Source organism: Zea mays, chromosome 3 (genome assembly GCF_902167145.1).
Source record: "Zea mays cultivar B73 chromosome 3, Zm-B73-REFERENCE-NAM-5.0, whole genome shotgun sequence".
In the NCBI taxonomy this organism is placed as follows: domain Eukaryota; kingdom Viridiplantae; phylum Streptophyta; class Magnoliopsida; order Poales; family Poaceae; genus Zea; species Zea mays.
The window spans coordinates 155809114-155832301 of record NC_050098.1 but is presented as its reverse complement, the minus strand read 5'-3'; positions in this window follow the sequence as shown (position 1 = coordinate 155832301).

Sequence of the window (23188 nt, the reverse complement as noted above, 5' to 3'; positions counted from 1 at the left end):
GGGGCGGTGCCTGGTATAAGCTCTATGGCAAATTCAACCTTCCTTTCGGATGGCATACCTGGTAACTCCTCGGGAAACACATCTGGGAATTCTGACACTACACTAATAGCCTCTGATGGTTTAATCATTTCAATATGAGCGGTAACTTGGTGACAACTCCCTTTCCTTGATCCAGACAAGACCAATTCCACTAACACTTCTTCTCCTGATAGGGACACTAACTTCACTGTTCTCTCATCGCAACTAAGACTAGCTTGATACTTGGTTAGCCAATTCATCCCTAGGATGGCATCTATAGTTGTATCCTGGTTACCCATAACTATCAAATCGACGGGGAACTCTATCCCCCTTATTTGAACCTTTGCACTAGGGCAAAATCTATCAGTTTGGGTCCTTCCACCAACTGAACTAACTCTCATAGGTGCTACTGGTATATTATGTGATTCTACCCATGATGCAGTCACAAAAGAATGCGTTGCTCCAGTATCAAATAAGACATTTACGGAATAGTACTCGACTGAAAACGTACCTAGTGCCACTCCTGGAGTCTCCTGGACTGTGTCGGCCGCCAGGTGGTTCACCTTTCCATACTGGACACGAGGTTACCCACGGTTGTTGCCTCCTTGCTGCATTGCATTCTGCCTGACTAGGGCATTGGGAGCTGGCTGCTGTTGAGCTGCTTTCTTTGGGCAATAATTCGCCCAATGACCTTATTCCCCACAGTGGAAACACGCACGACTTCCTCCTTGCGCTGGCGCTGATTGGTTGCTCTGGTTGGATGCTGGGGCGGGAATACGGGCTGCCTGGTTATTCTGATGGTACTGCTGCTACTGAGGAAACTGCCTCTGGTACTGCTATGGCTGGTTCTGACGCTAATGCTGGTGCTGGTGACTTTGTTTGAATTGCTGAGGTGGGTTGCTTGAGTAGCGAGGACCACTGCTACTCCCAACCTGAGGTTCACCAATCTTGTGTTTCCTGTCCTCCATCTCCTGATGCTTCCTTTCTGTCATAATTACTCTGTCGATCAGATGCTAGAAGGTAGGGAAGATGTGGTTCATCAGTTGATAGTGGAGGGGATCAACCAATCCTCTCAAGAAGCAGTACTGTCTCTTGGCATCCGTGTTGACATCCTCTCGGGCATAACGCGATAGCTGCAGAAACTTGTCCCTGTACTCACTGACGGACAGGGGACCTTGCTTCAAGGCGAGAAACTCATCCTTCCTCACTATCATCAGTCCCTCGGGCACATGGTAGCGATGGAATTTATCCCTGAACTCCTCCCAAGTGATGGCTTCAGGTTGGCATGGGTGGCGAGGTAAGACTCCCACTAAGACTGTGCTGCTCCCCTCAGCTGTCAGGGACCATACAACACCTTCTCACGATCGTTGCATTGGGCAGTGTGCAACTCACGCTCCACGGTACGTAGCCAATCTTCGACGTCCATGGGATCAGCAGAGTGAGCAAAGACTGGGGGATGGCCCCTCATGAACTCTGCCCGCTTGTCTCTAGGCACTTGAGGCATCTGGACTTGCACTGGAGGCTGAGGCGGTGTTGGCTGCTGCTGCACCTGGTGCATAGCTGTTAAGGTCTGACCAATTGCCTGGACTGCTTGGGTCTGCATCAAGAACATTTGCTCGATAGTCATCAGGGGTGGCGGTGGCAAATGCTGTTGCGGGGCTGCTTCCTCTTGGGGTGCCTGCTGTTCAGGCTGAGCACGCCTCGCACCTCTGCGCCTGTTCTCAGACATCTGTAGAAATCACACACATATATTTCAAATCTGACTCTGCAGTCTTTCAGCATAAGAAAAGATGTATAGAAAATCTTCGTAGCACTGAACAATTGACCATCTTCACTGACAGCTTCTCAGATAAAGAGGAAAGTGGAAATAAATGGATTACCCAACTAAATAACTGACTTTATTAATAACTACACCAAGTTGTAGGGGATACCCACACCTTGGTGACAATCATTACAAAGATCCAACTTCAGTATATGTTCATCATAACAAACATCCAACATAAAATAAGCAAACTAACTCTAACTAGACTGACTAGACTGAGACACTTAACTAAGAATTATTACAGGCTCCGACTCTGTCGATCTAGGGATCCAAATCTATCCGGGTACTGCAGTCTGGGGTACCATAGTCGAAGCGACCACGGGGCGGCGAATGGTAAGGGTGCTGAATCCCGACAGGGGCGGGAGAACCACCATCCAAATAGTGGCATGCTACGCACTCAGCACGCAATTCCTCAACCTCCGCCCAAACCTTGCCCAACTCGTCAAGGGCGTGGTCCAACTCTGTGTTGAGCACGGCGACCAAGTTGACCATGCTGTTCAGCCTAGGATTGCCCTCACCAACTGGCGAGGCAATCACACCTCCAGCACTGCCGGTCGAACGACGAGGGTAGTACTTCAGGTCGAGGTCATCAGCTGCCCTGCTGAACAACGAGCAATACTGAGAAAGCGCCCATCGTGCTGCATCTTGCTTGGCTGCCTCGGCAGTATCCCTCTCAGTAATAGAATAGTGCTCTGAGAAGGCCTCTGCACCCCGGAGATCATCGTACGGACAGCGCACCAAGCAAGTAGCCTCCCACTGGTCCGGGTATAGACCGTGGCGATGGTGGTAGACTACACAACGGTACTCGATAGACCAGGTGTGTCAGTCGAAGGCCCGACACAATAGGGTATCGAGAGCGTCGTGGAAGTGACACCCGCGAGCGGCGTCACGAGTGATGGGTCTAGCGATCCATCCCTCTGGCTCCGGCTCCTCCGAGAGCTCCGTGCCGTGGCTCCAACTGCCACCAGCGTCGTCATCTCCGTCTCCGTCAGGGTCTCATCCAGTAGCCGAGATGCCCTAGGGTGGTGCAGGGGGCATCTCTGGCTGAGGTGCAGGGGAAGGCGACGTCTCAGACTCCACCTCCTGCTAAGGCGAGGTGGAAGAGTCCTGCTACTCCTGCTCCTGGCGTCGGCGCTCCTGCTCCTCGTGCAGGCGACGATGCAGTCTCTCCAGCTGGCTGGACTGACCTGGCACCGTGCGACGCAGTGGACGCTCCGCTAGGCGAGAAGGCAAAAAGGGGATCACAGACTTACGTGCAGTGCACCTGATACGGGCCATCTACAAAGTACATCATAAGCACAAGAGTAAGAGTACAACTATGAGACCAGAAAGTAAACAGAAAGAAAAGTGAGATAAAACCTTTTGAGATGAGTAAATAACATAGAGTTGGTCAAGATGACCAACTTTTGAAAGAACTCTAAGGTCAAGGTAAGAGTAAGTGTCTATAGTCCTTAGGGCGACCATTCAAGTCTAGGTTAGCGGTCCTACAATCAGCAAGGCTTTGATACCACTTATGTCACATCCGGTTTTGGAAGGCAAACCGAATGCGAACCATGTATGTGCCAGGATCAGAAACTCACGTACACAGTGATTACATAATTGGACATCATCACACAATGCTCGAATTAAATAACAGAAAGGTACTTAATTACATCAAGATGTCCAAGACATCCACATAGTCTATTACATAACCATTGTTAAACATAATTATCAAAGTACGGAAATATGAAACGTAGATGCTAAGCCTACACAGGCAGCTGATTGGGGGTTTGCCACTAAGAAAGAACTAGAACTCGTCATATTCCTGGAACTCCTTGAAGTCATCCATGTTGCCAGCATCACCTCCTGAGCATTGGGTACACTGGGGACAACCTGGGGTGGGGGTGGTGTGTAAAGCAAGGGTGAGTACACATCAACGTACTCAGCAAATGTCTCGTTTGGCTAAAGTGGACTAGCTGTATATGGAGTTTGAGGTCAAGCAGTTGCTTTTAGTTGGTCAAATATTTATTATTAGTAGTAGAGCCAAGTTTTAGTAATAAACCCAGTTATTACCCAGTAGTACTCCCTCAAAAGAGGAAATACCAGAGATCAGATTTTATAACATCATTATTAACCATCATCATAAAAGTATCCAAAGTTCTTCTAATCAAAGAGGATCCCAAGGCTGCTCTTAACCGTGAGCTCGACTGATATACCAGTTTTTAACACTCTGCAGAGGTTGTACACTTTACCCACAAGTCGTGATCCCTTTCCAGCCTGGGTTGTACAGACCCGATCTTCACTACCAAGGTGAATGGCCAGGGATACACTACATAGCCTTTACAAAGACTCCCCTGGTGCATAGCTGCTCATTAGGTTTCGCCAGTCATACAAACGCAGTACACCTCCCCAAGGTGGGTGACTAACAAAACCAAATCGAAAGAACCTTTGCACCCCAACCTTAGCAGAGCGAGCACTACGCCCTTGCCCTCATTGACGGCCATCTGGCAAAGCCAACTACACCCCAGGTTCATCTAATTAATCAGCTCAGGGCGTCCCATTCCACCCTCATGGTTGTAGTGTTATCCCGGGTGGTCACTCCACGAACAGGTCCTTACGGAGAGGTACTCAGGAAAAAGGCCTGAGCCCCCTAAGGTATCACAGAATCATCCACATAATCAAGATAACAGTGTCGTATCATAAATGTTCACATCATGTTCATTGATTAAGTTAAGGCAATAGCAACATGCTAACCATGGTAACCCAAAAGGTAAACAAGGATAAGTGAATATAGACTAGTCAATCCTTTGGTTTTATAAAGTAATGCGAGACAGTGAATCATAAAGTATGTAGGACATAATAGGTCAGAGGACACTTGCCTTCACCAGGTTGCTGCTCAGGGAGGTCTCCAACAACACACTCAGGAACCTTGGACTGCTCGTTGTCTAAATAAAGCGAGCATGCATTCAATACGTTTGGAAAGTACAAATGAACACCACACCAAACATGTACAAACATTGGAACACATCTTAAAAGGACACAATACTACATAAGGGATAATGAATCAAAGTATAATCATAAACTATAATATACATTAACTTTTTTTTGGAAATCTCTACTACTTATTAAGGCAGTAAGGGGTAGGCTGTCATTCCGTGTTCTGCCATTCCCATTCCCTGTTCTACCTTTTCAATTACCCCTCCTCGTTTCCTTTCTCATTCTCCCCTCCCACAAAGCTCATTTCCATTCCCACGTACATCCCACGCCTAGCTAAAATTAAATTAAAAAAACAGGCCCCAAGGGGATTTGAACCCATGACCTCTCAAGCAAATGTACTCATTGCTACCACTACACCACATGTGTGTTTATGTCTATATCTATTATAGTAAAAACATATACTACATCTTTCCCGAAACCCACCTGCTACCCTTGCACAATCTGTAGTAGAAGATAAGTATCACCGAGATTATTAAATTATATTTTTAGATTAAGGGAGTATTCTCTGCTATCTCCTACGTCTCGTTTGGATCATTGGAATTGAATTCCATTCTAATAATAGTAATTTAGGCATATATCAATTAAGCTAATTCTGGTTTATGTAAAATATATTTATATACTATTATTAGCAAGATGTTGGAGGTATTTATATGCTACATTTTTACTATAGAAGAGTGAGACAAAGAGTGTCATGTAAATTACAGAGTAGAAACAAATTCTACTAATGCATAAAATCATTTCCCATCCCACGCCTCATGAATTTGAGATAGGCTTATATCTGAACTTTGGAAAGTGGTGGAATGTCAAATTCCAAACTAAATAAGTTACTTTATTGAGTGAATTCCAATTCCTCTAAAATGAAGGGATCCAAACACCCTGTTAAGGACATAGTGTAGGCGTCCACACACCACGGTTCTGCCTCCCGCGACATCCTTCGCTCCGCTCATTCCCACCGCTCCCTCCCACGCCCACGCATGGATGTCCGTCATGCCCTCGCCCCCAGATCTCGGCACGCCCACAATCTCGTCGTGCCCTCGCCGCTAGATCTCGCGCACGCCCACGCGTTAACCCAGCCCCAGCTATGCCCACGTCGAGCCCTCACCCACGGATCCGAGGATCTCCTACCCCTTTGTCCCATTCGTCGCTCCCGGCCGCACCATCTGCCGATGATGACGAGAGCCCAGGGTTGACTGGCCCGGAATCCCCAGCACCACCCCCATGAGCGGATCGATATCATCCGCAGAGGTGGACCGCTTCGGGGGAGGTGCAGGCTCCCCTCCATCGTCGTCCTCGTCGGCCCAATCGCTGGTCGGGTCGACCCTAGGTATGGATTCGCTCCCTCCTAGGAGCCAGTCATCGTCGACCTCCTCTGCTGCTGCCGCCATGGAGGTAGGATTAGGGTGTGGAGGCGGGTGGTGTAGGGTTTCGACTAGAACAGGGTTGGATAGCGTGGAGGTGGATTGGGGGGTATGAGTGGGGATGAGGATGTCCGTGTAGAGGTCGTCGAACTCATCGTCTTCCTCCATCGCGACGGGATCTAGGGAGGTGAAGGATGCGAGGCAGCGGCAGCTGGATGGACCGGATGGTGCTAGGAAGAGGTGGATTGGGGGTATGAGTGGGGATGAGGATGTCCGTGTAGAGGTCACCGAACTCATCGTCTTCCTCCATCGCGGTGGGATCCGGGGAGGTGGAGGATGTGAGGCGGCGACGGCTGGATGGACCGGATGGTTCTAGGAAGAGGAGGCCGAGTCATGGAGTTTGCTTCGGAGCTGCTGCGTCTGCGTGTTTGGCACTCCAAGCATGAGCTGTCAAGACGTCAAACACTCCGCTCCCCTTTGAAATGCAGAAATCTCTTCTCTACTACTCTTTGGTATGATTTTTTTTCTAGATAAGAAGTTGCCCGTCTTCGGAGGATGCGCGGCCCTTGATGGGGTACTGATGCTCTTTTTGCGCTGCCCACGGAGATGACAAATGATGTTTTGATAGGTACTGAACCGAAGAAGGAGAAGCATTACGTCCGAATCCTGAATTCGACGAGTACTTGATTCTAGCATGGATGCTCCTGATCCACCAGGCTGGATTCGTTCGCTGCGTTTGGATCAGGTGGTCCATTCACTCTTAAAAATCTGTAGGTTAGCTAGATATTCGGGTACTTGTTCAAGAAATAATTTCAGAACTTCACTATAAGATATCTGCACTAAAATCTTTAGATTTACTTCAAAAATTTCTTAGGCAACACTATTTGTTTTCTCTGCACTATGTTTACCATTACCCTTTTCGGTTACTGGTGTTTTTCGCTCTACAGTTTTGTTACAACCTTATACTTTCTGTTCTTTTTAAGGCATGAAGAATCATTACCTATTTTTAAAAGGAGATTGTTGGGTGACTTGCTTGATTTTTCTGCCAGGGAGCTTCAAGTTCAGGTACTCCTTTTCTCGACATGATCTACCTGCTAAACATGGATCTTTTATACATTGTATTGGCAGTTGTTTCTTATATCTCTTACTGTTGCTACTTCCTACAGTTAATTTTCATGTTTTTTGTCTCTTCCTATAAAATAAATGTTTTTTATCATTCTCTGGTTTAAATTGTGATATATTATGGGGGGATGGGGGATAGGAATAGGTACAAATGATATATAAATAATGATTATGGGCAATTCTTATGTTTGAAAAGAGTTCGTGGTAGCTTTGACTACATTCCCTACTAGCTGCTCAAGTATAACAGGTTGGTGGCACCTAGACACAGTAGCACTGCTATGTAACAACATTTTTTCTGTTATGTTGTCAGGAATACTGGCATTCAATCACATTTCTATTTGTAGTTGTTTTATTTTAGAGGATAGTTGTAATATATTTGTTATAGTTGGAGACTGAAAACCTAACCTTAATCAGGGTTGGGTGATATATTTGTAACAGAGTTGTTGGGCCTAAGCCCATTACACAAAGACTCCATTACAATTCAACCACCATAACTCTAATAGTTATAATTCTGAATGGTTTACATAATTACATTATATCATCATCATGCAGAGTGTTGCATTGTGATAGAGTTCTGTTGTTATTGCGTCCTCCCCCACGCGCCCTTGCTCATGGCCCAAACCTGCCTCGCCATCAGCGCCACCAAATCCTCGGTCGACACCACGCCATCAGCGCCACCAAATCCTCGTAGGGCGGAGGGGAGTTCACAGGGGCAAGACAGAGGGGACCTAACGCGAGCGGGCCGCCGCTGGAGGGAAGAAGCACGGGCGCAGGTGGAGCTCGGAGGGGGCCGGAGGAAAGCCTGGAGTCCAGAGAGGTCGCCACCTAGATATCTCAACCGCTGCCGCCTGGAGCTTCTCTCACCGTAAGGCTTTCTTACCCCGCGTCCCTACTCCATCATGTAACCTTGCCGACACTCAAAGCGCCGAAGCAACGCCTCAAACCCTAAGGCGGAAACCCCAACCGACGAACTCACTTTACCTCCCCCCACCATCCCCTTCCATCAGCGCCCGAGGGGATCACCACACCAGTCAAGGCCATGCCCTTGCCCAACACCACCCCTAGATGCGCGCTCGCTGAGACAACCCCCCACCCCCCCCCCTCAAGAAGCTCGGAGATGGCATCGTCATCAAGGCTAAGGAGAACAGAAGATTGCCTACGCCAAGATCGGTCAAGGCATGGTGGCGACGAGCGTGCGACACCTCCCAGACCCGCAAGGGAGGCGGGGCGAGCGTGCGACACCTCCGACGACTCCACAGACCCAGCACCACGCTTAGCCGAACATGGCGAGGCCGGTGAGGAGAAGGAGCGCGCACTCATGCTACAGAGGGGTAAGATGAGTGGTGGGCTGAAGCGTGGGCACACACAGCGCCGCCACTTCAAGCAGGGTCACGAGAATGTCTAGAAGCACAACCCTCAGCGTCCTCCTGCTGGTGAAGGAGGAGAGGATCGAGAGGGCAATCCCTCATAGTGAGTTTTTTAGATTGTTACTGATTTTTCCGTTTGTCTCCTCTTCTTGTTTTTGTTCTAGAATCTGTAGCAACTCATCAGCGTCCTCCTGTTGGTTGAATTAAGGGGATGCTTGTAAATATTGATACAAACAATGGTGATCCTCAAGTTGGTATGTGTCAGTACTATATATAACTCCTTTGTTTTTTAATAAGCATATGGCCTAATATTGTTATATGTGTTACACTTTGGTGGCCAGCACGAGTTGGCCTTCTTCTCCAGCCCTAGCGACGCCGCTGGCCCCCGCCACCCCATCCCCATGCTCATCTTCCTGGTGGGTACACTGGTGCAAACCCTTGTCCAGCTCAAGGAGAAGACCGCTGCCTCCGCTAGGGCCGCAGTGCGCACGCGCCCATCAGTGGGGGAAAAGAAGTGAGTTTTCTTATTATTTCCATCTTCGTCCAAAAAACCATGAGCATCCAACTTGTGTTTTTTTAACTTGTACAAACACATCTGAACTGAATCTCCTCATGGTGACTTAAACAGTTACATATACTTGATTTTGTATGCAGTACTTAGTGACAGCCTGGAGAGCTGAAGCTGAAAGCCTGAAAAACATCTTAACTGGATTTCCTCATAATTAGCTTGGTAGAATTGCTTTGGTGGACAGATTTGCTAAGCAAATCCGTAGTTTTAATGAAAGTGCGGGTTCCTAACCAATTGAGTGGGTAAGAATTATGTCTTGTTCTTCAATAACATTGTATCTGCTATCTAAATGCTATATATTGGGACACAAATTCTTCTCACTATGATGGTGTTAATTCATATTTTGCTAAAATGAAACCCACTTGTTGTGCTGCAATTCTAGTCGTAAGTCTCAAATGGTGCAAGATGAACTGGCAAGGTTGGGAGAATATATGGTACGAAGTGCCGAAGGAACCCCAGCAGTTGCTTTGGAGTTGTGCCGAGAATTTGAGGAAAAGTTTCTTGGTCACAAAACATCTGGTGGGGTTAGTAATGAACTTATACTTCAAATTTGGTTATACCTCCTTAGATAGTTAATAATGACGTCAGTAACAAAGTTTACTGTTTTTAATGTAATAGGGATTGGTTGCAAGGTCCTTTGCTTTCACATAATTTAGTTTAGATTGAATTAATATGATATTAATCTGTCTGTAGAAGGACATTGACAACAGAGCAGTGCTTCGATAGAAACTATAGCTTTGTTTAAAATAATTTTAAATTTTTTTTTGCATTATGTTCTTTTTCTGCTGGGCGAGAAGAAACTGAACTGAGAACACCCACTACCACCTGTCCCTTGCATCCCTACCTATTTTCCAAATCCCAAGTCAAATATGAAACCTGAAGCAAAACGTTTACAGATATTAGTTTGGAAGGACAAGCTAGCTATTCAATTCATCACGATTACAGATATTGATTCACAAATGTAGGAAGCAAAACGTGCTAGCTCCGAATTCAGTCCCAAATGTGATTTATTCACACATTTGTCTGTCTATCTATCTAGGGAACACAAACTCTGATCCTATAATTGTCTATCTGTCTATCACACATCTGTCTGTTAGTTATGCTTTGTATTCTTATTGTGATCTTTTAAAATTCAAAAATTCCTGACCTATTCTCTGTGCATGCTTGTATCAATTGTTCCTTCTCATCCCAGATTGTTGTATCTATCTATATATGTAAATTCAGTTTTTAAGTAACTATCTTTTCACTGTGATAGGTGCAGGCAATTACTTTCCCTCTTCAATCCAACTATATAGATAGATCGACGTGAAAAGGAACCCTCAGGCTTTGTATTCAACACGACCTTTATAAACGACTAACTTAACTCGGCAAGGTAACAACCAGCTTAATTCACCATGAGTGGAGTAATTGCTTACTATTTTATGTCCATTTAATAATTGCTCCGGATTTCATCGTGCGCTTTTGGAAACCATGAGCATCCAACTTGTGTTTTTAACTTGTACAAACACATCTGAACTGAATCTCCTCATGGTGAATTAAACAGTTACATATACTTGATTTTTGTATACAGTACTTAGTGACAGCCTGGAGAGTTGAAGCTAAAAGCTTGAAAAACATGTTAACTGGATTTCCTCATAATTAGCTTGGTAGAATTGCTTTGGTAGATAGAATTGCTAAGCAAATCCGTGGTTTTAATGAAAGTGCGGGTTCCTAACCTATTGAATGGGTAAGAATTATGTCTTGTTCTTCAATAACATTGTATCTGCTATCTAATACTTAGATATAAATGCTATATATTGGGACACAAATTCTTCTCACTATGATGGTGTTAATTTATATTTTGCTAAAATGAAACCCACTTGTTGTGCTGCAATTTCAGCCGTGGGTCTCAAATCGTGCAAGATGAACTGGCAAGGTTGGGAGAATCTATGGTACAAAGTGCCGAAGGAACCCCAGCAGTTGCTTTGGAGTTGTGCCGAGAATTTGAGGACAAGTTTGTTGGTCACATAACATCTGGTGAGGTTAGTATTGAACTTATACTTCAAATTTGGTTATGTGGTTATACCCCTTAGATAGTTGATAATGACGTCAGTAACAAAGTTTACTGTTTTTAATGTAATAGGGATTGGTATCAAGGTCCTTTGCTTTCACATAATTTAGTTTAGATTGAATTAATATGACATTAATCTAAAAATAGTTAAATGTCAATGTTTAACAAATATTTTGTCAACCAAACTAATGGTACTATGAATTTGTAATTTGATAGAACTCCTTTATTTGATAGTGCAGGGCGCGCTGGAAAAGGAGATGCTCTGTGCGATTTCCATCTTCCATTATCGTGACTTCGACAAATTCATATGTACTCTACATTTATTTCTATCAAATTACAAATATCCGTGAAGGAAATGTTGCCATAGGGACTGTGGTAGAATATGACCTGGATCATGTAGGTTGTGGACATCTTATGTTCTCTACATTTAAATTATCCGAGGTACACTTGTGTTGTTATGAGTGCTATAATTTTTTTTCTTATACTATGTGCTCTAAACTGCGATGTGTATTCAATAATAAAATGTCACGCCCTATTGCCTCTGTTTACTTGTATTAGTTGTTATTGACTAATGCAAAAGCTTGTCCTTATTCCTTTCAAAAATGTATACTTGTGCAGCATTACATTACTATGATTATAAAGATATGTTATGTATTTATCACACGATTTTTGTCGTTCCGTTTATATGTTTCATACAATTTTTTTAATCCCGTCGCAACGCACGGGCATTCACCTAGTAGATTATTATTTCCCTAAGTGTTACTTACAAGTGCATAAACATAGATTAATTTATTTTATTGTGACCTAAAATTTAGAACAGGGATGAACTTATGTAATACATATTATTAATCTCACAAGCTTAAACAAGTTTAAATCTCTAAGGTTTCTCCTTTTATTTATTTTATTGCATAAATAGAAATGCATCTACATTAGTTCATATTCAATCCTAAAAATTAGAGTGTGCAATCAGTAAGTGAACCTATTTTATTTAAACAGAGAATAACTCTATCAACATTTTGCAATTTGAATCACTAAATTTGGAGTTCATATGCAAAAGTTATGAAATAAACAAGTTTGGGAATTCAAAATATGAATTTAGGGCTAATTCTGTGAATATTTAAAAGTCCAGTCTGCAAGATTACAGGGGTCTACGCGCAAAAACCAGGGACGATGGGTTGATTTCCAGTAAACCGAGGGTCTCTTTAAGAAAACTACCGCGCGAAGGGGTATCGGGTGAATCTAACCGTCAGATTTAAAACTAATGGCCGAGATTAGATCTGCGGGTGAGCGCTGACAGGCGGGCCAGGGAGTGCCAGCGACAGAGGGGGAGAGCACGTTGACCGAGCGGGCCCAGCGCCAGGGGGCTTGGGCGCTGACAGGCGGGCCAGGGAGTCAGGGCGTGCGGGCACGAAGCGGTACCTGCGGTCCGGGCCGTGCGATCTAAATCAGACAGAGGGGATCAGACCAAGGGGGCAGACGGCTGCGGGCGACGCTGACAGGCGGGCCAGGGCGGCAGGCACGCGTGCGCGAAGCGGTACCCGGGGTCCGGGCCGTGCGTTCTGAATCGGTCGGAGGGGATCAGAACAGGGGGAAACGGACGGCTGCAGGCGGCGCTGTTCCTCTCTGCGGCGGTGAGGTCGCCGGAGTTGAGGCTGGCACGGGCTAGGGTGGCTCCGGGGTCGCCGGAGTTGGGAAGAGAGGAAGAGGGTGCCACGACGAACTCAATGGCGGGGAAGGGGCCATGAATCCATGGGCAGAGAGGGAAGAACGGCGGTGAGAAAGCCTCGGGCGGGCCGGAGTAACTCCAGTGAGCCATTCCGGCCACGGGGAGGGGACTTAAGGCGCGCTAAGGCCTTGGCTAACTTCAGCAGAGGCAGGGGTGACACAGGGACCTACTCCGGTGAACTAGACCGGGCTAAATCGGCTGGCCACCGCATGAGCACGGAGGACCACCGCGGCCGAGCACCGGCGAAGGTGAAATTGGCCGAACACAGGGCGCAATAGGGAAAATTGGGCATGGGGACGGGTGTCTCACCTCAGGGCGGAGCTCGGGGAGGCTTGGAGCGGTCTCCAGCGAGTTGGATGGCCGAGAACGCGGGCGCGGGTCTCCGGCGGCGTTTGGCGATGAGGGCAGAGCACGAGAGAGGGTGAAGCTGAGCGAAATGAGGCGAGGGGTGTGCACGGGGCACCAGCGGGGCTCTAAGAAGGGAGCTGGGCGCGTGGGCGGGCGTCGTGGCCGAGAAATCCGGCGACGTGCGCGAGTGCGCACGCACCAGTCCACGGCGAGCGCGGAGGGGGCGGAACTGACAGGGCAGGCCCACGGCGCAGAGAGAGAAAAGGGGACGCGCGGGGGCAACGGCTCGGCACTGGCGATCCGGGCCAGTGAGACAGAGAGAGAGGGAGTGCGCCGGTGAAGAAAACCGGCGCTGACAGATCAGCCCCACTGGGCAGCGAGCGAGAGAGGGAGGGCGTGCGAGGGAGAACTGCCGCTGACAGGCGGGGTCCGCCTGTCAGGCGGCGTGGGCGCGTGGCCTGGCTAGGCTGCTTTCTCCTTTTCCTTTTCTCTGGATTTTCTAATTCCTTTTCTATTTCTTTTCTATAGGGTTTTCAAATCCAAATTCAAATTAGGTTTCAAACTCAAATAAATTCAAACTTGTGCAACACTTCAAAGAATATTTTAAGCTCAGCATGATGCAACATGTCATGACTCATAAGGTTTTGGCAAAAATAAATAATTAACCCCCACTAGTTTAAGCTATTTCTAATCAAAATGGAAAAAGGGAGAAAGAATCTAGAGAGAGAGAAAGCCTAGAGTGAGAAAAAGAAGAGTAACACATGATTTTGGGTGATAATTAGAAAGAAATTTTATACCCCCCAAAATCAGGGTGTTACAAGGAGCTAGAGTCACTCACGTCCATCGTGATGAGCCTCATGTCCTATGCATCTCTTGTCACTTGTGAGGGGCGGCGAATGCCTTGTCCCACGAAGGATGTAGGCACTTCGAAGTCTTCGACCGGGCGAGCGAGGACTTCGACCGCAGAATTTGCTAGGTTGAAGATGATGTGTTAAAGTGGTCTGTTGGGGCGCTTTATGATAGGATGTGGGGTCCTCATGGTCCTGGCACTGTCCGGGAGAGGGCCGATCGAGCACTGGCGCAGGTTTTTTTCCTGATTGTGAATTGTTTTGTTGCTTTCGCAGATGATGAATGAAGAAGACATTGACGACCTCACCATCTTGAGAGCTCGATGACTCGGATGGGTAGCGCGGAGGAGGCAGGAGCTGAAGGGCAATCAGCACCTCAAGATGGCTCCGGAGAAGACCCTGCGACAGCGTCTGCTCCAGCACAGGTTGAAGAGATGCGCTAAGGATTTTAGGTTTTAGGTGCTTTACTTTTTGTGATACTTTGGGTCGGTTGCTGCGCTGGTTCCGATGTCCGGGCCTGCGCAAGCAAACCCTGATGATGTTGATAATAATGTTTTGACGGCTGCAAATGTGATGTCTCTTAATGGAAATGTGTCTGAGGGGTCTGAGCTTAGGTCGTGGTCCTCAGACGGGGAGGAATTTGGGAGTCCTTTCTCATGGGTTGAGGAATATTCTGAGGAGGACTTAGATTACTTAGCTGCATTGGATTTGGTTGTGTTGGGGTCTCCATCGCGATCTGCTCCTCGCGAAGCGCTGGCGACCTCGGCCGAAGCGAGGGCTGAAGACTCGTGGAGGCGGAGGGTGGTTGTGTCAAAACAGAGCACCAGCGAGACTTCACGAAGTGGAAGACGTCGCCGAATGGGTATGGAAAGGTCTCGTCTTCGACTGGATCAGGGTGGTCAGCGCGAGCTACTTTCCTCGACGTCCGGGACGTGCATTGGAGAGGGGGACTTGTGGGACCTATTTGAGGGGGAAGAGTTGAGGATGATGTTGTTCAATTTCCAGGAGGCGGGTCTTATTCTGAAGGCGGAGCCTATGTGACATTTTAGTTGCCCTAACTGCTCTTGTTGTGATAGTGAGTGAAAACGGTGCCCTCCCCCTCTTCGCAATAGAGTTGTGAGGGTTACAGTTGTGATTTGTATTATTGCGTGATGGTGCCGTTGAGCCCTTTGTTTGTTGTATATTTGAGATTGCGCGCTTGTATGTTGTGCTTATTGCGAGTTGGCTTCGATTTGTAATCGTGTTCGTGTCGTAGGGATGACTATGCAACACTTTAGTTATCGGTTGCGCCCCTAGGCGATATCTGTTTTGGAAGTTGCTTTTGTAGGGGACTTCACACCCTGCGGTGGTGACACGCACTTACACTTTTGTCCAGCTGCACCCTTAGACGGCTTTTGCTCGTACGTGTCTTTCTGTGAAGACTTCGCACCATGTGGGTGATGTTGCGCACTTATTGTGCTTTCGTCCAGCTGCACCCTTAGGCGACTTTTGCTCGGACGTGTCTTTCCATGAAGACTTCGCACCCTGTGGGTGATGTCGCGCATATATTGTGCTTTTGTCTGGCTGCACCCTTAGGCGACTTTTGCTCGGATGTGTCGCACGCGAGGGTAGTCGAGGCTACCAATTGTGGGTGACTGTTTTGTGCGTCGAATGTCGAAGGCTGTTGTCGCGGTCTTTTTCAACACCCGTGGCTGTGGTGCCAGTTTGACTGCTTTTGTTTGGTGGCTTTGCGGTATTATATTACATGGCTCCGCCTTGTTAAAAAACTCACCCCCTGGGAGGAAAAGAGTGCGGGCCTAATTGACATTGTTTCAAGAATTACAATGGCACTCGGGCCTTGGGACTTAGACGAAGAATTTGCGCAGGTTATCTATCTTCCACGAATGCTCTAGGTCTTCGCCGGATGGTGAGGTGAGCCTATAAGCATTCGGCGATGTCTTGGTTTTGATGATGTAGGGCCCCTCCCACTTGGGTTCAAGCTTGCCCCGAGACTCTGTTCTGATGGTTCTTGTGAGTACTAAGTCTCCTTCTTTGAACTCTATTTGGATGTCTGTGTTGTCGCGCCATGCCTTAGTATGTGCTTGATATTTGTTCAGTGTTTCCAGAGCGAGGAGACGATCTCCGTCGATAAGGTCTTTGGAGGTTAGCTCATCGACGTCAGGGGTGGCTGTTGGGCTTGTTCGTGGGGATCCTTGCTTTAGCTCTTGTGGTGTCATTGCTTCGGATCCGTACATCAAGCGGAATGGTGTGAATCCCGTTGCTCTGGTTTTTGTCGTGTTCAATGCCCATATGACTTTGGGTAGTTGGTCCGCCCATTTTCCCTTTTTGTCATGAAGTAGTCTCTTCTTGATAGAGCTAAAGATCTTGCCGTTGGCGCGCTCTACTACGCCGTTGGACTGTGGGTGGTAGATAGAGGCGAACACTGCCTTCGTGCCGATGGAATTGCATAATTCTCGAAAGTATTGGTTGTCGAACTGCTTGTCGTTATCGACTGTCAATTCAGATGGGACTCCGAACCGACATACGATATTCTGCCAGAAAATTTTTTGTGTTGTATTGGATGTTATTGTGGAGACTACTCTGCCCTCGATCTACTTGGTGAAGTATTCGACAGCGATGAAGGTGAATTTGAGATTTCCTTGAGCTGTGGGTAGTGGTCCGACAATGTCGAGCCCCCACCGCTTGAGCGGCCAGGTGTGGGCAATGAGCTTGGTGAGTTGCGAAGGGGCGCCTATTCGGAGCGAGAATTTCTGGCATGCTTCGCACGATCGGGTTACTCGGTTGGCCGTACATATGACTGCGGGCCAATAGAATCCCTGACGAATGACCTTGGCTACAAGGGCCCTTAGTCCTGAGTGTGATCCGCAAGTACCATTGTGGATTCCACAGAGAAGCTCTAAGCCTTCGGTTTCAGTTATGCCTTTCAACATAGGTTGGTTGATTCCTTTCTTGTATAGCTGGCCATTGATGATTGTGAAGTCTCTGCTTCTGTGTTTAAGCCTTTTGGCCTCATTGCGATCGGATGGGTGGTAGTGTCCTTGGAGGTATAGGGTTATTGGGGCTCGCTAGACTTCGGCCATTATAAGGTTGACAATCCGGTGCCCGTCGGCGTCCTGTGTTATTTGTAGGCCTTTAGGATTTTAGACGACTAGTGTACCGATGACGTGATAGTATACATCGGAGGGCAGGGCTTCACCTTTTGCTGCTGCTTTAGCTAATGTATCGACATCTTCGTTCTTGTTTCTCTCAACATGTTGTAGAGTGAAACCCCTGAATTGTTTCTCGAGGCTTCAAACATCGACGAGATACTGTATTAGTATGGGCTCTTCGGCTGAATATTCCTTTTCGATTTGGCCGACGATGACCTTGGAGTCCGTTTTAATGATGCATGTGGTCACGCCGAGGGCTCGTAGCTTGCGAAGTCCGAGGATGACCGCTTCATACTCAGCTATGTTGTTTGTGCATCTGTCAGACTGTAGTGCAAAGCTAAGGCGCGCGGCGTATCTGTATTTGACTTCGGCAGGTGATGTGATGATCGCCGCAGCGCCTGCACCTGCGTGACACCATGCGCATCGTAGTGGATAGTCCAGACTGTTTCTGCATGGTCCTATTGTGGCCCTACAGGTCCTGTCCAGTCTACGATGAAATCTGCCAGGACTTGTGATTTGATTGCTGCTCTGGGCTTGAAAGTGATGTTGTACCCTAAGAGTTCCGCTGCCCACTTTGCTATTCTTGCGGATGCTTTCGGATTTTTGAGCATTTCCCCAAGGCCCCTGTCTGAAGTGACTCGTATTTTGAATGCCTCAAAGTAATGTCGCAGCTTGCACGAAGCCATCATGACTGCGTATGAGATTTTCTCAAGTTCAGTCATGTTGCATTTAGAACTCGTAAGGACTTCAGAGACATAGTACACTGGGCATTGCTGAGTCTTGACGTCCCTTTCCTTTTCTTGGACCAGCGCTGACTGTGCTGTGCGAGGCCGCAATGTAAAGTTGGAGGGGGAGTGCTAGGTCTGGACTTGTCAGGGTCGCCAGGTCAGACAGATGTTGTTTGAGGGACTCGAAGGCCGCTGCTTGCTCTAGGCCCCAAACGAAGTCTTTCGCGCCTCGCAATGTTTTGAGGAATGGGAGGCTTCGCTCGGCGAATTTGGAGATGAATCTATTCAGAGCCGCTAGTCTTCCTGTTAGCTGCTGGATGTCCTTGGTGGATTGCAGCGGTGCCATGTCCATGATTGCTTGGATTTTAGTTGGATTGGCTTCGATTCCTCGGTGAGATACTAGGTAGCCAAGGATTTTTCCTTGACGTACCCCCAAAGATACACTTCTCTGAGTTCAGTTGGAGCCTTGCTTCGTGCATGTTGGCAAATGTTTCTGCGAGGTCAGACAGGTGGCCTCCTTGCTTTTACTTGCAACGATGACGTCGTCCACATAAGTGAAGACGTTGCGGCCTACTTGGTTATTGAGGACCTTCTTGGTGAGGTGGGAAAAATTCGAGCCGACGTTCTTGAGTCCCTCGGGCATTCGTACGAAGCAGTACGTGCCGAAGGGGGGGTGATGAAGCTGGTGCTGGCTTGTCTTCCTCTTTCATATGGATCTGGTGGTAACCCGAGAAGCAATCTAAGAGGGACATGACTTCGCAGCCTGCTGCGCAATCGACAATCTTGTCGATTCGTGGTAGGGGGAAGTGTCCTTGGGGCATGCTTTGTTAAGGCTTGTAAAATCAATGCACATGCGCCATTTTTCGCTCTTCTTCTGCACCATCATGACGTTGGCGAGCCATGTTGGGTAGGCGATTGGCTCGATGAATTTGGCTTCCAATAGGCGATGTACCTCGGCTTTGGTTGCCTCTGTTTTTTCGTCGAATATTTTTCTTAGCCGCTGCTTTTTTGGGCGCACCGAGGGGTCGATGCCCAAACTGTGTTCGATGATGGCGTGGCTAACCCCTACTAGGTCGAGGGCGGACCAGGAGAAGACATCTTGTTGCGGCTTAGACAAGAAAGAAGCCTTCCCTCATCGTGTGGTGTCAGGTCTTCGCTGATCATGACTGTTTGTTTTGGGGTTGCGGGATCGAGGGGTACTATCTTCGTCTCGTCGTTGCTCTACAGCTAGGCATTGATCTTTTTGCTTTTGGCTGAGCGATGACTATAGCTGCTTTCGCACTCTGCTGTTAGGCAGTGAACATTACGCTGCCCTAGAATGAAGTCTCTCTCGATGTTCTGTGCTGTCTATTGGTCTCCGTAGACTGTGATCATGCCCTGTGGGTTTGGGATCTTCATGTAGAGATAAATCCCATGAATGGCTACCTCAAACTTGTTGATTAAACTGTGCCCCATTATGGTGTTGTATGGGTAGACCATGTCGACTATGTCAAAGGTGACTTGCTCGCTTCACGCGCTGGGCGTCGTGCCGAATGAAAATGGTAGCTCTATTTTGCCAATAGGGAACATGCCTTTGCCTCTGAAACCATATAAAGGGTTGTCTGCGGGCTTAAGGAGGCTATGGCTGATGCCCATGCGATCAAAGGCATGCAAGAAGATGATATCGGCCTGACTGCCATTGTTGACCAATACTTTGTGCAAATCCCAGCCTGCTACCCTACAATTGATTACCATGGCATCTGCATGTGGTGCACTGCGCAAATCAATGTCCCTGGCATCGAAAGTGAGCGGTACATGGGACCACTTTGTTTGTACCACTGGGCCGGTGAGAGCGACGTGGTTGACACTGCGGTAGTGGTCCTTTTTCTGTTGCTTGGTGTCGAAGTCTACACTGGATCCCCGAGTGATCATGTGGATGACCCCGCGATAAGGTTGTTCGACGAAGTCTTCTTGTTTGGGTGCTGGTGGTGGCGGTTTTGATGTGGAGGATTTGGATGGTGTGGAGGTAGTGGGGGGAGAACCAGCACCTCTTGATGGTGATGGTATACGTGATTGGGTTGGTGGTGGATTTGCTCGTTGTGGTATGGTTGCTGGTGGTATTGTTGGGGGTGGTAGGTGTGCGTGATGACTCGTTGGTTGTCGGCTGGTTGGGCTCTAGCCATTCTGTCCTTGGTGGCCTTGGTCTCCGGGCAGTCCCTGGTGGGGTGTGCGTAGTCTTCACTGTGAAACAGGCAGTAAAATCTTCGCGGCTGCTGGGCTCGGCGTCTGCCTCTTCCTCTTGTGCTGTTGCCGCGGTTCTGAAGGGGGTACTACTGACAGCGAGCTATGTCTCTAGCGGGATGTTGGTTGGCTTTGATGTGGACCTGTTGCTGGTTGCGATTGTCCCTGCCGGAGTCAGACTGCACCGGCCTAACCAAATTTCTGCTAGACTGCGGATGGTTCTTGGGTTTCCTCTGAGATTCGACCTTGTGTTGGTGTAGCTCCTCGGACCTGGCATATTTTTCGAACAATTGGTAGAGCTCTTGCAGGTGTTTGGGCGGGTCTCTGATACAATGACTGTACAAGACGTCAGCTCGAAGACCGCTGATTGTATAATGGATTGCTATGTGATCATCAACAGATGGCAGTTGCGACTTGAGCGTGAGGAACTTTTTGTAGTAATCTCAAAGAGTCTTTTTCTTCTGCTGCTTGCAGAGTGATAGCTCGGCCAATGCATCTATGTTTGGCATGTATCCTTGGAAATTCAATAGGAACTTGTCGCGAAGTCCCTTCCATGACTCGATTGATAGTGGCGGTAGCCTGGTATACCAGGTTAAGGCCGGGCCTTCGAGTGCGAATATGAAGGATTTGGCCATGGTGGCGTCGTCCCCTCTGGATGATGCAACGGCGACATGGTAGCTCATGATGTACTGGGCCGGTTTGGTGCTGCCGTTGTATTTGGGGTAAGTGCCGGCCCTAAAGTTGGCTAGCTAGGGTGACGCTTGGAGCTACGGAGCTAGCGAACTTCGCTCGTCGAGGTAGTTGATTCCCTGGAAAGCGGCTGCTGGGGGGATGGGGCCACGCTGTGGGTGGAATGGGTCTCCACCTTGTATGTTTTGTTGGAAAGCCACCAGGGCCACGAGGGGGCCACGCTGCAGGTTGTACGGGCCTTCGCCTTGTATGAGTGCGATTTCTTGCTCTAGCTCCCGAGCCTTTTGTTCCTCATCTAGTATCATCTGTCGCACTTTGGCTTGCATGGTGACTCGTTGGTGCTTGGCTTCGAGTATCTCTTTTTGCTTCTGAAGGTGGTTGTTCTTGATGTGCAGGGCTCGCAGCTTTAGCTGGTCTTCGGCCGAGATGCCTATGATCTCGCCATCTTCTATGGTGTCTTTGCCTTCTGGAGGAGCGAAGCCTGGTGGGGGTGATCGCGGTGCGCCCTCAGAACTGCAAGTGCGCACAGTGCCGTCGGGGGTGGGGTTGTCCTAGCATTGCCTTTTACTGTTGACGGCGTCATCTTTGAAGGCCTCTTGAAGGGTGTTGTCCGCGAGGGCTTTGCCTTTCTTCTCCGCTAGGAGCGCTACCTTCGCCGCGTCGTCGATGGAAGCGGTGGCCTTCGAACTTGCTCTCTTGGGGGCCATCGCGGGATGTTTTCTCGTCGCACGAACGGTGGGCGCCAAATGTTGGAACTTGCCAATACAGGAATAGTAGAATCCAACGGGAAGTAAGAGGGAGTAGTTTGATGCTTCTAAGCGCAAGGCGTTAGGGAAATAGTGTTCCTTTTTTCCGTCCATTGATTTGGCACAGTGCAGGGTATTTATAGGTAACTGAGGGACCACCCGACCCTGTCAAGGACAATTAGGCCCCCAGTTACCTAGTTTATCCCCAGAATATTCCCTCATAGGGGGTTACAGCGTGTCATTACATCACACTTTATTACAGACGTGGCCCAACCCGCTCTGCTGACATGGCAACCCGCGGGCGGGGCCTTACAACATGGGCCGGATGCACACGGGCCCTTTCTTACATAGATGGATACAAAGCCATGTGGTCTTCGCGGCCTCGGTCATCCAGTCCCTGAGGTCCTTGATGGTCTTCGCCACGGCTCGTCGAAGCGAAGGGGGCGATCAGGCCTTCGCATGGGCGACGTCCATGGCCAGGCTGTTAGAGCTTGCTGACACGGCCTTTGATCTGTGGAACGTCGATGTAGAAATCTTAGAGCGAGGGGGAGGCATGTTCGCCTTTGCCCCAATAGCTGTGTGCACGGGGTTAGGGCTACGCGCGCCGGGGTGGGCCACACCACGGCAGGCTGCACCGCCGGGTAGCCAAGCCATCGGGGGCCGCGCCCCTAGGGCTACTGTAAGACCTCAAGAATCCTAATGTTGGAATCTAGTAAAACATCCTAAAGAATTTGAATTTGAAATACCTTCTAGCAATAATTGTCTTGCTTAAAATTTACTTCTCCCAAAATGAATGTGTTGTCTAATAAAAGATAAAATAAGAGGAACTTAAATTAATTAAGTCCTTCTTTATCAATATATTTATTTGATTTAAATTCTTCTTTAACATAGGGCATTCACTAGGAATCACCTACTCTTGAAAATACTATTTTACTTTGTATGTATGTATGGCATAAAAATTCACTCACATACACAAATGCTTATATAGGAACAATAAATATATAAATAAATAAAATAGTACAATATTATTGCATTACATTCTGGTGTTTTGACTAAACATTTATCTCAAATTATAAACTTAGATTTGAATTCAACTTGGATTTAAGACTAAAAGGAGGAAAGCATGAAATAGAAAAGGAATAAGAAAAAAATAGAATCGTTGTGGACCAAAACCTGACCTCGGCTCGACCCACCCAAGTCGTGCGGCCCGTTATCTCCCCCCCCCCCCCCCCGCGCTTTCTCCTTGTTTGTGGAAATCCATGGAGTCGCTCATAGTGCCCCCTGCTCAGCCTCACACTTCCATCATGCGCGTGCTGCTACTCCAATGACGTCCGGGCCCCGCCGTGTAGGTTCTTCTCCCTAGTTGACTGCGAACGCCGTAACAAACCAAGCGGATACGCTGGTGAAGATCAAGGATTATGTTGGCCGAACTCGCATACCTATGCCTACAAA